The sequence below is a fragment of the Pteropus alecto genome, unplaced genomic scaffold (assembly GCF_000325575.1).
Source record: "Pteropus alecto unplaced genomic scaffold, ASM32557v1 scaffold61, whole genome shotgun sequence".
Taxonomy (NCBI): Eukaryota; Metazoa; Chordata; class Mammalia; order Chiroptera; family Pteropodidae; genus Pteropus; species Pteropus alecto.
In genome coordinates this window covers 17068059-17082746 of record NW_006434835.1, presented here as the reverse complement: position 1 = coordinate 17082746, position 14688 = coordinate 17068059, and the positions used below count along the sequence as shown (strand labels likewise).

General features: G+C 42.4%; 1 protein-coding gene across 1 annotated transcript in view; it reads right to left on the bottom strand.

The window, feature by feature from the left end:
- BABAM2 (BRISC and BRCA1 A complex member 2) overlaps positions 1–14688 on the bottom strand; it is a 349865-nt gene that overhangs the window by 79992 nt on the left and 255185 nt on the right. The window lies entirely within an intron of this gene.

Genomic DNA, 14688 nt, shown 5'->3' with positions numbered 1-14688 from the left:
TTTAGGCCTAATTTGTCTTTCTTATTTGAATTTTATTTTAATGTACTATATATTTCTGTAAGCCCCTTAAACTCTCTCTGTAATATGATGGGATATAAAAAGACCCCTAAAATCCCTTAGTGCTGTGATTATTCATTATCCAAGTTCCCATGATTATAAGATTGTAAAGGAAGCAAAACATTTCACAGTAACAGTCTAGAAAACCATTCCTAACTAGTTTAGAACAGATAGACTCAGTCTAGAATTTGGGATACAGGAAACAATACCCATAACTACTGTAAGGACCCCAGACGCAGCCTGTTTCCCTACTGACTACAGATTTCTGAAAGTAAGTTTTCTGGTAAAAATTAATATTATCTTTATTTATTTAAGGGAATGAAAAATCCCACCCCCCAGATCCCCCCAAAAAATAAAAAGTAAAACCTCAGGTGATGTGAAGAAGCCAACACAGAGTGGAAATATTCACTGTTGACTTTTTCTACTCAGATGAAACCTAAACAGCACAACTCTGACAGCAGAGAAAATTATAAGACAGCATTTGACTACGATGACATTAATGGATCATCCACGCTCTGCAACTGCTCAAAATCAGCAAGAACTTCATTTCCGTTTGCTACTCTCAGAGCAGACGCTGGATCAGATTAGGCTAAACTCTAAAGAAGACTAGGAAAATTCCTATGACTTCTTATGAACCAGAAGAAGGCTTTTCATCCCCTCTTTTGTATGAAAAAGTACAAAGAAGGCACACATCTAACCGGAGGTTCTAATGGTACCGTTAGGATGGAAAACAGATTAAGAAGAAAATTCTATAGCATAAACAAAAATAAGCCCAATATTTATATCCTGTAGTTACTGGTGAAATACCTGCATAACATAGAGAATACCAAGATCCGGGCTTCTCATAGCTTGCTTAGAGCAACAATCCTTAGCATAATAAAATTCCAAAAAATAAGCTGGACAGCTCCCCGAAATTGACTATAATGGCTTTGACCTGTATAAAATGTCACACGGTAAGCTCTTAATCATCCATTATGATGAATACAAGGAAAGAAAATAGTCTGTCGGTAATCCTCTAAACTTGAAACTCTCTCTCTCTCTGCTTCTGAGATAGAAGCACTAAACAAAAATTACCGATAACGATGGGAGAAGTGGAGGTGTGGAGAAATTCAAAACACCGGCCGCTTCGCCGCCGGGCCCCGTCTCTCTGCATTCTCTTCTGTGATTATCAAGAACTAACACTTGTGGCGAGGTGCGTTCTCATTATCTAATGTAATCCCACAATTCAATGAGGTGGGAAATATCACTGTAATTTTAAAGGTGAAGAAATCGAGGTTCAGCAAGAAGAAATTTCCTTGGGTTCACACAACCATAAAATGGTAAAGTCAAGATCTGGACTCAGGCCTGGCTGTCCCCAGAGTCCATGCTGTTACTGCTGAATTATGTGCCTCTCTGAGAGCAGGGGGATTTTAACCTTGAAAGGGCCACAGGGATGGAAAGAAACAGTTGGTCTGGCTACCAGTGAGCTGGGCTGGGATTCTGGTGAGGCTAACGGGCTTCCCGAAGCCCGCAGACCACCACTGATGCAGGCGCTGTGATGGACAGCTCCTCTCCCTGTTCGACTTTCCACACAACAGCAGAGCAAGCACTCCTCCCGGTTTCGTGCATACCTCATACTCTCCCACCCCAACCATCAGACAACTGGATTCACTGGGACCAACGACTGTGTCATGTCTAACTGCGAAGGACTTAGCGGTGGCAGGGTAAGCCTCACTGTGTGAAGCACTTCCGATACCATGAAGGATAGTTTTAAAGGAGAGTTTGTTTCTAAAGGGACACTTATTGCACCCTTTATGCAACTCAGTACAGCAGTTTTTTTTAGCTTGTGAGGGTACTGGACCTGACTTCCAGCGTCACACACTGATAAGTGCTGCTGATTCATGTATAAATATCCTCCTCCTGGGTAAATATTTAACAGCTTGCTATAGCCTGAATGCCGCCCTGATCATGCTGAATAAACAAACTTAAGTGCCATGAAATAAAAGAGCTATTATGTTTTTAAAGGGTGAAAGATGGAGAAGGCCTTGTGATCTCTAATTGTTTAATATTCATGAATTGAAAGATATGGGACTGAGCTTGTACAACAGAAAACTCACCCCGTGCTGAGATTCCAGGGCTCACTCAGCTATCCCCAGGAATGCACGGCTGGCTGGAGAGAAGGCAGGACCTGACTAACCCACTGCGTGGCTGGGGAAGGGGAGGAGGAGATGAAAGGGACCACTTGCTGTTGATTCTTCTGATCTCTAGAGCGGTGCAGTGAGAAAGGAGGGTAAAAGGTGAGGAAAAGTCAACTGCTATGCCAGAGTCTCAGACTGAACTTAGGAGGAGAAAGGTGAAAAGGGCTGTCTTGAGAAAGTACTTTCTATCTCTTTATGGACTAAAATGAAACAGGAAATTACCTGGTAATTCTTAGCACTGCAATTGTAGATATAAATTAGAAGGACAAGGCCAGGCTTTGAGAAGCCTTTCCAACAATGGGGTTAAACAGGTCAAAGGTAACCAGGAAAGCACTTCCAGGTCTGTCTTGCTGGCTCTAAAAGTTATGTTATGTTAACCGTATTAATACTTTTGTCTTCCATGCGAATACAGCTAATAGAGCCCTTTGTGAACTTTGTTCTGTTGATGGATATTCAGAGCGTCTCTAATATTGAAGACTTGCCTTGGCAACAGTACAACAGTAGAAAAGAAATATTTTTGAGCATTATGACATGAAAAAAATGCAAGGAATCAGCCTGTCTGAAAGCTTGATTGGGGCAATGGGGTTTTGATTTCAACTCATTAGGGAACAGCAACTCCTTCCTTCCCATGTGGGTTCTACCTTACTGGCCAAATAAAGTGAGCAAAATGTGATTTAGCACTCGAGAAAACCAGAAAGGCCAGTGATTCTCAATTACAGTTCTTGCTTCTGCCAAGTTTGCTCTTTGGTTCTACTCAACTTTCTCCTCAGGGCTGTGGGGATAACACTACTCTCAAAAAGATGCATCTCTCTCAACAATTAAAAGGTTAGAGTAACAATTAGAGTTACACTAATATTAAAATAACACCGAGCACTCCAAGAGAGACTTTATTCTAAAATGCCTCTCATTTGAGTGTTCTATGTTCAAGAATTATGTTAAGGCGCTGTCAGAGATGCTTGGATCGCCTTAGTGTCCCGCTTTGCCTTTGAATCTGGTTCCGAGGGAGAGGAGTTGCCTTGGTTGCCTCTTCCACAGTATGATTCAGGAGTGTTGGAGGTTGAAGCATGGCAATGGGGAACTTTGAGGGTGGCAGAGGGACACCAGACACAAGCTGCCACTGGCCCTCAAGCTAAGAGAAATCCTAGAGAAAGGTGAGCCTTCAATTCGATTCAACAAACACTAACTGTATGCCTAATTCTCTTTAAGGTCTTAAGTTTCCCACTCAGAATATGTGACTAGGGCACTACTTCAAGGCAGAGGAATGCCAGGGACCTCGAGAATCTGCAGTACTTTATAATGCCAGAGTGCTTCCTGGTAGCCTGCCAGAAGAGCCATTACAATAAAACAAAAATCACTGTTATTTGTTGAGTATCCACTTTGGCCAGGCACTGTACTAGGCATTTCATGATCTCTAAACCTCACGACAACTCTGCCAAGTAGACTTAATGAGCCCAATTTACAGATGAAAAAATTGAGGTTCTAAGAGTCTAAGCATCTTATCCAAGATTACCCAGCAAGTAAATTGCAGCGATGGGCCTGAATCCCAGTCTTTCTGGTTCCAAAGTCTCTGTCCTTTTCCATTAGAAAGTCTTTCATAGAAAGATGGTATGAAGTTTTAAAAACTTGAATCACCCTATATACTGAAATAGTGGTATAAGTGGCTGCTGAAATTATCCTCAAAAAAGCTTTTATCCATAAAATTCATCACCTTGTCATCCCACTTTTTCTTATCTTAAGCTATCATGTGTCACAACAAGTTAACTTGGTAGGATCAAAAAAAAGTCATATATAGGTTCTGAAAACCCAGAAGTATATAAATACTACATCAAGGAAAGACGCTTTTTTTGAATAACTGGATTTCCTTTCCTCCAGTAAAGCATTTCCTAGAGCTATTGTTAGGCTTCATCTCATTTTATAGATTCAACTTTGAGCCATCTCAAGAGTTTCTGGATCTCTCAATTAAACAAAATCACAGTATAATTCAAAATGAAAAAAATCTCAATGAGTGTAACAGGAGCAAAAAATAAAGGATCGAAATGACAGGTTAAGTTAACAGTAGGAGAAAATTTGGGGAGTCAAACTGGATGAGAGGTCCACTGACGCACTGGCATAGACCCGACCATATTACATCTATGACAGGTCTCATATTCCCACGAAGCACGCTTCACGTCTTTATTTAGAGTGGCCTACCACCAGGCCCACTGTGAGTGGAGCACTGTGTTCCATTTCTTGTTTCCCATTTTTAGAGGGACATGTAAATATGGAAATGTTCTGAGACAACGCTAAAAATGATTAAACACTTGGTAAATGTTCCTTTGGAGCAAAATCTGAAGAAGTAGAAATTGCTAAGTTAAATTACTCAGAAGGTAATGGAATTATTAAATAGAGTAATTTAAAAATGTGAATGCGCACTATATGAATAATTTAAATCAGCTGTTCTTTGCTCAGGTACAGTATACATGAATAGAGTTTAAAAGGCAATGTGAGGAATTTAGCTGGTGAAATGAACTCTCCACAGCATTGGGTAGTGAATAATAATAGGTCCATTTATGAAGCACTTTCTTAGGCGCTTTTTCTATATGTTATCATCTCTTCTCTATATGAGAGAAGTGTTATCCCATTTGACAGATGAGAAGGCTGGAGCCTATGGAAAAGACAGAACCTCTGTGGTCACATAGGTGGTAAATGGCAGAGAGGCATCTAAAAGCAGGTCTCTCTGACAGAAATCTACCCCACTTTCAGGTCTTCAGTTATCACTTTTATGACTTCTGAATCCTGCAGACCTGACCGTCTGGTTCCACGTGTGTCACATTCATAGGGCTCCTTCTGGCTTGGGTGTTTCAAGCAGAGACTTGAGGCTCCTCTCAGAGCCCCTGAGGCTATTTCCAGAAATATTTATTAAAGTTATTTAGGTACCTGAATTGAAGAGATTAGGGCCTTTTTCATTTTATGCAAATGAACCCCTTGAAACCTGGAAGGACTTTGAGGGCCACAGGACTTGAGGACACTTTCTAGTAGAAAGGAAGTGGAATGCAAGCAAGGACACTTTACATTTAAAGAAATACAAAAGACAGGAATATTGTAATTGCAAACAGAATATGTCTAATGACATGAACATTAACCAAGTTTTCATTCAGAAATGTGTTTTTTAAGTTTGTTAACATCACAAAAAAGCCGTTAGGGGACAGTAATCTTAACAGATGTCCACCATCAGGATTTTGTTTGCATGTGGAAAAGCATTTAAAGTAAGCACCTCAAAACAACAATGGACTTAGCAGATGTTCTATTAAGATTTGATGTGAACGATTTATGACGATGCCCAACCATGCAAGATGAATAGGCTAAGGGAGAGAAAAGCTTTTTAACTCTTCCTGCATTTTGATCTCTGGCCTATTACCTGCAGTTGATTCCATCACAATTTCTTTTAAATGGAACTATTTTCAAATACCAGTTGTCAGGAACCAGCGAATTTACCATGAGTTATAAGTTTAAAACTTTGAGGCTCCAGTGAATGGCTAACCTGGTCTAACAGGTAGAGGTTACTTTTCCTATGAATTACCTTTAAAACATATGTACTGAAAAAAAAAATCAATACATACATATATCAAATCATCACATTGCACATTTTAAATATCTTACAATTTTGTCAATTATACTTCAATAAAGCTAGAAAAAAATGCATACAATAATAATCTTAGACTAAATCCACTAGCATTTTTCTAACTCCCTCCTCCTCACTGCACACAAGTTTTAATGATGATCAAAGGAAGAGGCAGAGAATTAGAAAAAAAATCCCTCTGCCTGACCACGACAGAGAAGGGGTATCCACCTGATTTCCACTGACTGGTATTTACTAAAGGCTCAGGCACATGAACATCATTAGGCAACTTCATGCACACATTTCTGGTCTTTGTGCTCAGAGGGCTATGCTGCGGGGAGCTGGAGCTTGGCTTGTCCACAGAGAAAAAAGAAAAGATACCAGGAGATGAGGCTGGCCCGGGTGCTGGTACACGGCGGTTGGCAATCTGTTTCCTTATTTGGAGCTTTACAATGGCATTACAAAGCGGGTAGCAAGCGCTAATATACGTATTGTAGAGAGGAGAAGACTGAAGCTTGAGATGGATGACTTCCCCAAGGTCTTAAAGCCAGAAACGGTAAAACTGGGATCGTAACCTTTTATCGCACTAGCACTTTTCATGGTTGCATAAGAATAATTGGGGAAGCCCATTAAAAACTCAGATACCCAGGCCCCACCCCGGAGAAGCTCATTTATTAGGGTCAGCAGGGCTGAGATGGGACCTGGGAATCTTCATTTTAACAGGTTCCAGAGTGGATGCAGGTGCAGGGGGTCCTCGCCACTGCTCTGTACCCCCACTCTGCGGATATACAACAGGGGCTGGGGCTGGGGAAGGGTGTGGAGAAATCGAATTGCCTCCCATCCCCAAGGCATTAGTCACTGACTCTTTGAAAGGCACTGTGGACAACAGGAAAGAAATAGACATGCTCTTAAGGAGCTTACGGCCTAGTGTGGGACATTTATGGAAATAACCAGAAAGAAGGTGATTCCTGCTAAGTGTAAACAAGAGCGAAAGGAAGTACACAGTGACATGCAGGTAAGCAGAGGGCATGGCAAACAAGACTGGGACTGGAAGAAAGGAGGACACAGATACTACTAAATAAGGCAAGGCACTGGATCGAAGGCTAGGAACTCTAGGGACAGCAGGTCGTGGGTCCCGGACCACAATGAGCAGCAGCTTTGGCCCCAAAGATAAATGCATATTTCATATTGCAGGCTGCTCAGGATGTCTACTGGTGAAAGGCATCTGCCCGGAGAGCGGGTAAGAAGATATGATGCATGCCAATGGTGAACTGCACAGGAAAGGAAAATTGAAGTTAAAAAAAAGTAATTCTGTTTAGTCATAGAGTGAGAGATGTCCTGGAGATAAAAAAAAAGAAAAGAAAGAAAGAAAGAAAAAAGAAAAATCTGGGGTTTGAGACTGAATTTCAGCCAATCTCATTGCTTAATATATCTCTTTTATACTGATAACTTCCAAATTTATACTCTAGCTGTGACCTTTAACTCAGGACCCGTACAGCCAACTGCCTACCCAACACCTCTGCTAGGATGCCCACACGACACCTCTGCATGGAAATCTAAAATGCATGTCAAACTTCACCTGCTCACAAGCAAACCCTGCCTGCAAACCGACTGCTCCTCCACGCATCCCACTTCAGTCAACGGCAGCTTCAACCTATTAGTGTCTCAGACCAAAAACTTCAGTCATTCTTGACTCCTCGCTCCCACACCCCACATTCCATTAGCTGGGTCCAAATCCCCCATAACTTCTCATCTGGACCGCTGCCTCTATGTATGGATAAGTCAGACTGCTCCCACCTCAGGATCCATTAGCTGGGTCCAAATCCCCCATAACTTCTCACCTGGACCGCTGCCTCTATGGATAAGTCAGACTGCTCCCACCTCAGGGCACTGGCCCAGCTCTTCTGCTGTTCCCTCTGCTGGGAACTCTCTTCCCAGCCATCCGCAGTCCTTGCTTCCTTACCTTCCTCAGATCTCGCTCAAATGTCACCTTCTCAGAAAGCTTCCTGAACGACCTCTTTAAAATAACCCACTTCCATCTCCCGTGTCCCTCTTCTTTTTTACTGTTTTAATACAGCACACAGCTCCATGAGACATTTTACACATTGTGTTTGTTTGTCTCCCCCTGCCACACTAGAATATAAAGCCCTCCAGAACAGGGATCTTTGTCTGTGTATTCACTGCTGTAACACCAGAAACAAGAAGAATGCCAAGTTCATAGCAGGCACTCAACAAATATTTGTGGTATTAAAGTCAAATGAATACATGGTAAAATATGGGAGTCAAATTTCCAGAATGGACTCTTTGAAAGGCACTGTGGACAACAGGAAAGAAATAGACATGCTCTTAAGGAGCTTACGGCCTAGTGTGGGACATTTATGGAAATAACCAGAAAGAAGGTGATTCCTGCTAAGTGTAAACAAGAGCGAAAGGAAGTACACAGTGACATGCAGGTAAGCAGAGGGCATGGCAAACAAGACTGGGACTGGAAGAAAGGAGGACACAGATACTACTAAATAAGGCAAGGCACTGGATCGAAGGCTAGGAACTCTAGGGACAGCAGGTCGTGGGTCCCGGACCACAATGAGCAGCAGCTTTGGCCCCAAAGATAAATGCATATTTCATATTGCAGGCTGCTCAGGATGTCTACTGGTGAAAGGCATCTGCCCGGAGAGCGGGTAAGAAGATATGATGCATGCCAATGGTGAACTGCACAGGAAAGGAAAATTGAAGTTAAAAAAAAGTAATTCTGTTTAGTCATAGAGTGAGAGATGTCCTGGAGATAAAAAAAAAGAAAAGAAAGAAAGAAAGAAAAAAGAAAAATCTGGGGTTTGAGACTGAATTTCAGCCAATCTCATTGCTTAATATATCTCTTTTATACTGATAACTTCCAAATTTATACTCTAGCTGTGACCTTTAACTCAGGACCCGTACAGCCAACTGCCTACCCAACACCTCTGCTAGGATGCCCACACGACACCTCTGCATGGAAATCTAAAATGCATGTCAAACTTCACCTGCTCACAAGCAAACCCTGCCTGCAAACCGACTGCTCCTCCACGCATCCCACTTCAGTCAACGGCAGCTTCAACCTATTAGTGTCTCAGACCAAAAACTTCAGTCATTCTTGACTCCTCGCTCCCACACCCCACATTCCATTAGCTGGGTCCAAATCCCCCATAACTTCTCATCTGGACCGCTGCCTCTATGTATGGATAAGTCAGACTGCTCCCACCTCAGGACACTGGCCCAGCTCTTCTGCTGTTCCCTCTGCTGGGAACTCTCTTCCCAGCCATCCGCAGTCCTTGCTTCCTTACCTTCCTCAGATCTCGCTCAAATGTCACCTTCTCAGAAAGCTTCCTGAACGACCTCTTTAAAATAACCCACTTCCATCTCCCGTGTCCCTCTTCTTTGTTTTACTGTTAATACAGCACACAGCTCCATGAGACATTTTACACATTGTGTTTGTTTGTCTCCCCCTGCCACACTAGAATATAAAGCCCTCCAGAACAGGGATCTTTGTCTGTGTATTCACTGCTGTAACACCAGAAACAAGAAGAATGCCAAGTTCATAGCAGGCACTCAACAAATATTTGTGGTATTAAAGTCAAATGAATACATGGTAAAATATGGGAGTCAAATTTCCAGAATGGACATTAAAAGTCTGTAAATGTACATACCTTTTCTGAAAAAGTCAATGTAAAAAGGAAGGTTGTAAGGATCTAGGGCAGGGGTCAGGGGTCAGCAAACATTTTCAGTAAAGAGCCAGTTAGTAAGTACTGTCAGCTTTGCAGCCATACTGTTTCTGTCACAACTGCTCAATTCTGATGCTGCAGCGCAAAAAACAGCCACAGACAATATGTAAATAAACAAGCACATCTGTGTTCCAATAAAACTTTGTTTATGGACAATGAAATGTGAATTTCATATGATTTTTACGAGTCACAAAATATTATTCTTTATGTGTTTTTCTATGCATTTAAAAAATGTGAAAATCATTCTTAGCTCATGGGCCATGCAAAGCAGGCTGCAGGCCGGATCTGGCTTCTGGGCTGGAGTTTGCAGACTCTTGATCTAGGATTATAGGATCATTTGACAGTTGTACAGACACTAAAAGTGGGGAAAAGTATCCAGAAAGAAACATGGATAAAAATACCCAGATTAGTTAACAAAAATGAAAAGCAAGCGCTTTGGTCAAACCTCTTAGAAACTATATTCGGTCAATAGGTAAACTACAAGCATTAACCTTTTTCAGGCAAGGGTGAGGTGAACATTAGGCAACTCGTGGACTGTGGGAGTTCTAATAATGATATTGGATTGGAACTGTAGAAGAAAGAGCTATTTATATGATTTCAAATGAAGCTTGAGGCATATTCTGGTGCTCTTCACTTCCATGCTAGGTGAAAAAGCTGCCTACAAAAGTCTTCCTCCCACCCCAAATACTAGCTGTTAGTTGGTGACTGATCCTCAGAAATATTAAGATGAATCATATATGCTCTTTTCACAGTGCAGAAGAGATAATTTTAAAACTCAGAAATGTCACTTTGGGTAGTCACAAACCACACAATAGAAAAGCTGCCCAGCCTGAAAATTGTAAATAAATAAAATCCTGTTCCTGCATGGAAACGTTTTTCCTCATTTAGATTCCAATGCTTGTTTCAGGACTTGCCTCCAAGGTTGGCTGGCATTAAAAAACGTGTTCCCTCCCATAATCCGATGATGGAAGGCAGCCTTTGTTCTCCACCCCTCTTCACGGGGACCCTCCCAGGTTAGCCCTGCCTGTGGTAACCCAGGGGGCTCAGTCTTGACTTTCTCAAGCTGCTGTTCAAGTCACCTGTAGGCAGTTTGTGGCCTCCCTGTCTACTGTGCTTGGCTTGGGTTGGCCTGAAAGGCACCAGCTGCCGGTGGGCTCAGTCCTTACCCAGGCAAGGGAAAAGGAGTCCCGTGTTCCTCTCTTCTTCCTGCTTGGAGAAACAGGTATTTTTGCCTTTGATCCCTAAGCTCTGTTTTCTTTCCTCCCTATCTCCCCCGGCCCCTCCCTCACTTTTTTGCAGCTTCATCGTTTTTCCACATCGCACCGTTTGGCACAGGAGAAGGAGGGAACCACATCAAATAAAGGAATGCAACCACAAAAGCTGCCTTGAGAAGCAAGGCCCCAAGATTTTTTTTTTTTTTTGTCAATTTACCGTTTTTAGACTTGTTCTCCCATAATCAAGTCCTGCCTATCGTGTTAACAGTGTGGTGGTGTGTCAATGCATTGGAATTCTGCTTCGATCAGCAACCAGAACTTAATAGGAAAATGAGGCAACAAAATGCCGGTCTTGCCGTTAACCTTGAGCAAGGCCTGTACTTAGAGTGGGGCTGTTGGCTTCTTGGTGGTTCGCGGCCCAAACCTTCAGAGTTTTTGTGAGAGTTTAGAACTGTTGCAGAGGCCTAGGGCATTGTTTCAAATGTTATTTAGGTGCACTTCTGCCACTGTGAAAGAGACAATCACTCCAAATACCACAGACAGAAGCACAAAACACCCCAAATTTCAGTAAGCCAGAGACAGTTTAAATTGAATTTGCTTGCAGAAATGGAAAAGACACATCCAGCTTATTGGCAGCAATTCTGTGACACTAAGATGTCTGCAGTCACTGCGAAGGGCTATATAAAGTTAAAGTGGGTTTTAAAAAAACTTAAAAACATGTGTCCAACATATAAACCATTTTATATGGGGCCAACAATAAAGTGCCACAATTCCAAATGTTTGGAAGTCACTATTCCATGTCCTCAGGATATATGTTATAGTTAATGTTTAACAACAGCTGGCTAATATTCATCACAGATGAAAACACCAGTTAAAGGGTGAGTACTTTTGATGTAGTGATTTTATCTTTTGTGACTAACTTGGTAAGTAATTTTGATGCTGTTTGGGTTTGGTTCACATGGAATAGTCATATGCCATCTGGTTAATGTTGGAAATCAGCCTGATCTTGAACATCACCTAGAGCCTATATAAGCAGCCCATACGCAAGACACTAGGCAGTAACTCTCCACCTTCGTCTGCCCCAGCACACTCAAGATTCTCTTGGGAAGAAGAGATGGTTAGGAGAAGAAATATCTCTTTTCCTATTCCTGTTCTAGGGTAGCACGTTAGATTCTCAGGGTGGAGACATATGGGATTTGGAAAAAAACAAAAAACAAAAAACAAAAGCAAAAACCCCAAATCTTGTAGCTGGTTCTGATAAGGACTAACAGGACAGATTTTTCAATTGCTTCCACCCCATCATGAGAATCACTGTGTCAAACATACAGAAGGAGGAGTCCTGTATCCTTAGAAATTAAAGTCTTTCTCAACTAATAGGTGAAACTGCTGCCAAATTACCCACATTGTTCGAGTTGCGCCCATCGATTTCCCTGTCCCTTTTCCAGCTCCAGCTCCCTGCCACATCACCAGGCTGCTCAGCAGGATAGAGAGTGATAAGGTTTAGGCAGTGGATAATGAAGGGAAGAGGGGACTGCAGGCAGGGGCTTGCTCAGAAGTACCCCCTCTCCTCCACATTCTGCTGCTGCAGCTGAGGTGCTTGGCCTTGGGGCCAGCTACTGCCCAGGAAATATCCACAAAGGTGGCTGCAGGGTATTAGCATTCTAGCAAAGCAGGACAGACACTGGACGGAGGCGCTGCTCCCCCGCACAGAACCGCCTCCCCTCTAGGCAGTGTGCCCCAAAAGCCGCTATGAAGCAGGAGGAGCCTTTTCCGGAGCACACTGCGGAGACGGAATTGGGGAAAAGATGATAAAAAAGGACATCTGGGAATCTGAAGAGGAGAGGGATTGAGGAGGCTATAAGCATAGTTAGAATTTTAACAAAAATAACATGTATTCAGTAGATTTCTGTCATCTGAAAAACGTTTTATCTTACTAAATAAATTGTTTACTTACTAATGGAGAAAGTGGGAGTTCAGTTCTGTTAATATCCATCTGTGCAAAACTGGGAGCCTGTTTCTGAATATCATAAATTTATTTACCTGTATCTTTTACTTTAAAAAATCCATTGGTTTAAATAGTATTTTTATCAAATTCTCAAAAATAGATGATTCAAAACAGCCATGACAGTAAACAAGGGCCTACACACACCGCCAGACAAAGGACGAAGAGAAGCAGCAGGAGGCCCAGGCGGGGTGCACTGTGGGCCGCTTGCGGGGAACTGGATAATCCAGAAGACAGATGTGTTTTCTTCCTTTAACCCAGTGGCACAGACACAACGGGATCTAGTCGGGAAGGGAATGGGATCTGGTAAATGTAGACAAGGACAATGCCAATTTAAGAACATGTTGAATGGGCCTCTTGGTGTAAGGATTCAGTTCAACAGACTCTTAACTCTCAAGAATCCTAGTACTCTCCAAAAAAGAACAATCCCACAGAAGGTTATTACAGTCTTTGAGGAGAAAGGCAAGGAGGGATCCGCTACCTCTGGGCCACCTGGCAAACCCTGAGCATCAAAGCATGCAGGGCTCAGTGATCCCCCACAGAGCTTCCAACACTCAGGAGCGGCTCCGGGCTCCTACCAGCACCTCTCTTTCCCAATCGGACCAAGACTACTTCTCGGCACGGGCTGCAGTGAACCCAGGACAACTTACTTTGCTGGGTGCTTTCTCACTTTGCTACGAACTAATCTGGTATCATGGTCACTCCAGGGCAGAAGGAGCCCTTAAGCTCACTTACATCACATCCTCAGACTATTAAACGACAGCCATGCTCATCGCCTGAGCGGCAACCATACCGACTATTCCCTAGACCCAACACACAGACCCACCCAGGCATATTCGGAGGTGGGGATCCTCCTCAGAAGGGGGAAGACTGAAGTCAAATGCTGGAGAGAGTAAATGATAAGTTCATGATGGGTAGGACCAAATCACATATGTAAACAACAAATTTCAAACAACAGAACTATCTGTCGATCGAGGAGTTGAATACATTAGAGTGAAACCTTCTAATGGAGCACCATGTAGCCACTAGGAAGAATGAGAATAACCTACAGGTCCCGATTTGGAAAAATGGCCATGATATATGAAAAAAAGCAAGTTGCAGAACAGTATGTAATATATCATACTTTATTTTTTTTTTTATGGCTAAATTAAAGCAACAACAACAAAAACCCACACTGAGTGAACAGGGACAACATTGTAAAAAATCTTAAATCTACATACTTTGCATTTTGCAGTATATCATACTTCCTCTCTGCCTTTTCACTGAGGTAAAGACTTGAGGCTCATTGTACCACCCAGGTCAAAGCAGCCTCTAGCACAGGGAAGAAAAATATAGCACTGATGAGCACATTCCCTAGAGAGGAATGGAAAGAAACTGAGGCAGAAACGGGAGAGAATCAGAGAGAACAGGCTCTGTCTGGGTCTCTCATAGACCTTCCTTGAGCCTCAGTTGGTGGGTTTAGGGGGGAGCGAGATAGATAGATAGACAGACAGACAGACAGACAGACAGATACAGACAGACAGATAGATATGCAGTGGTAGTGAAAAGATAGAAGTTCTAGATTAATTTGTGGGAAATCCAAATGGAGAGGGCTTTTAATTCTACCACCCACTTGGAGATGAGTACATTATGTTGTAGAGTAATTTCTAGAATAAGGTGGAGCAACAGTAGAACAAAATGATGACGTTTTACCTGGTATACTTTGTTCTTTGGTGGTATCAGAATTGGTATTAGTCGTTATAATTGGCAGATATTGCTTTTGCAGGAGAGACAGAGGGAGATAAACCAAGGTATATAAATAAATGACCGCAAAGAATAGAAGGTGCTGAACTTGGTGAGTGAAGGTGGAATGGGGAGGGCAACAACCAAATGAATAAAGTATCTG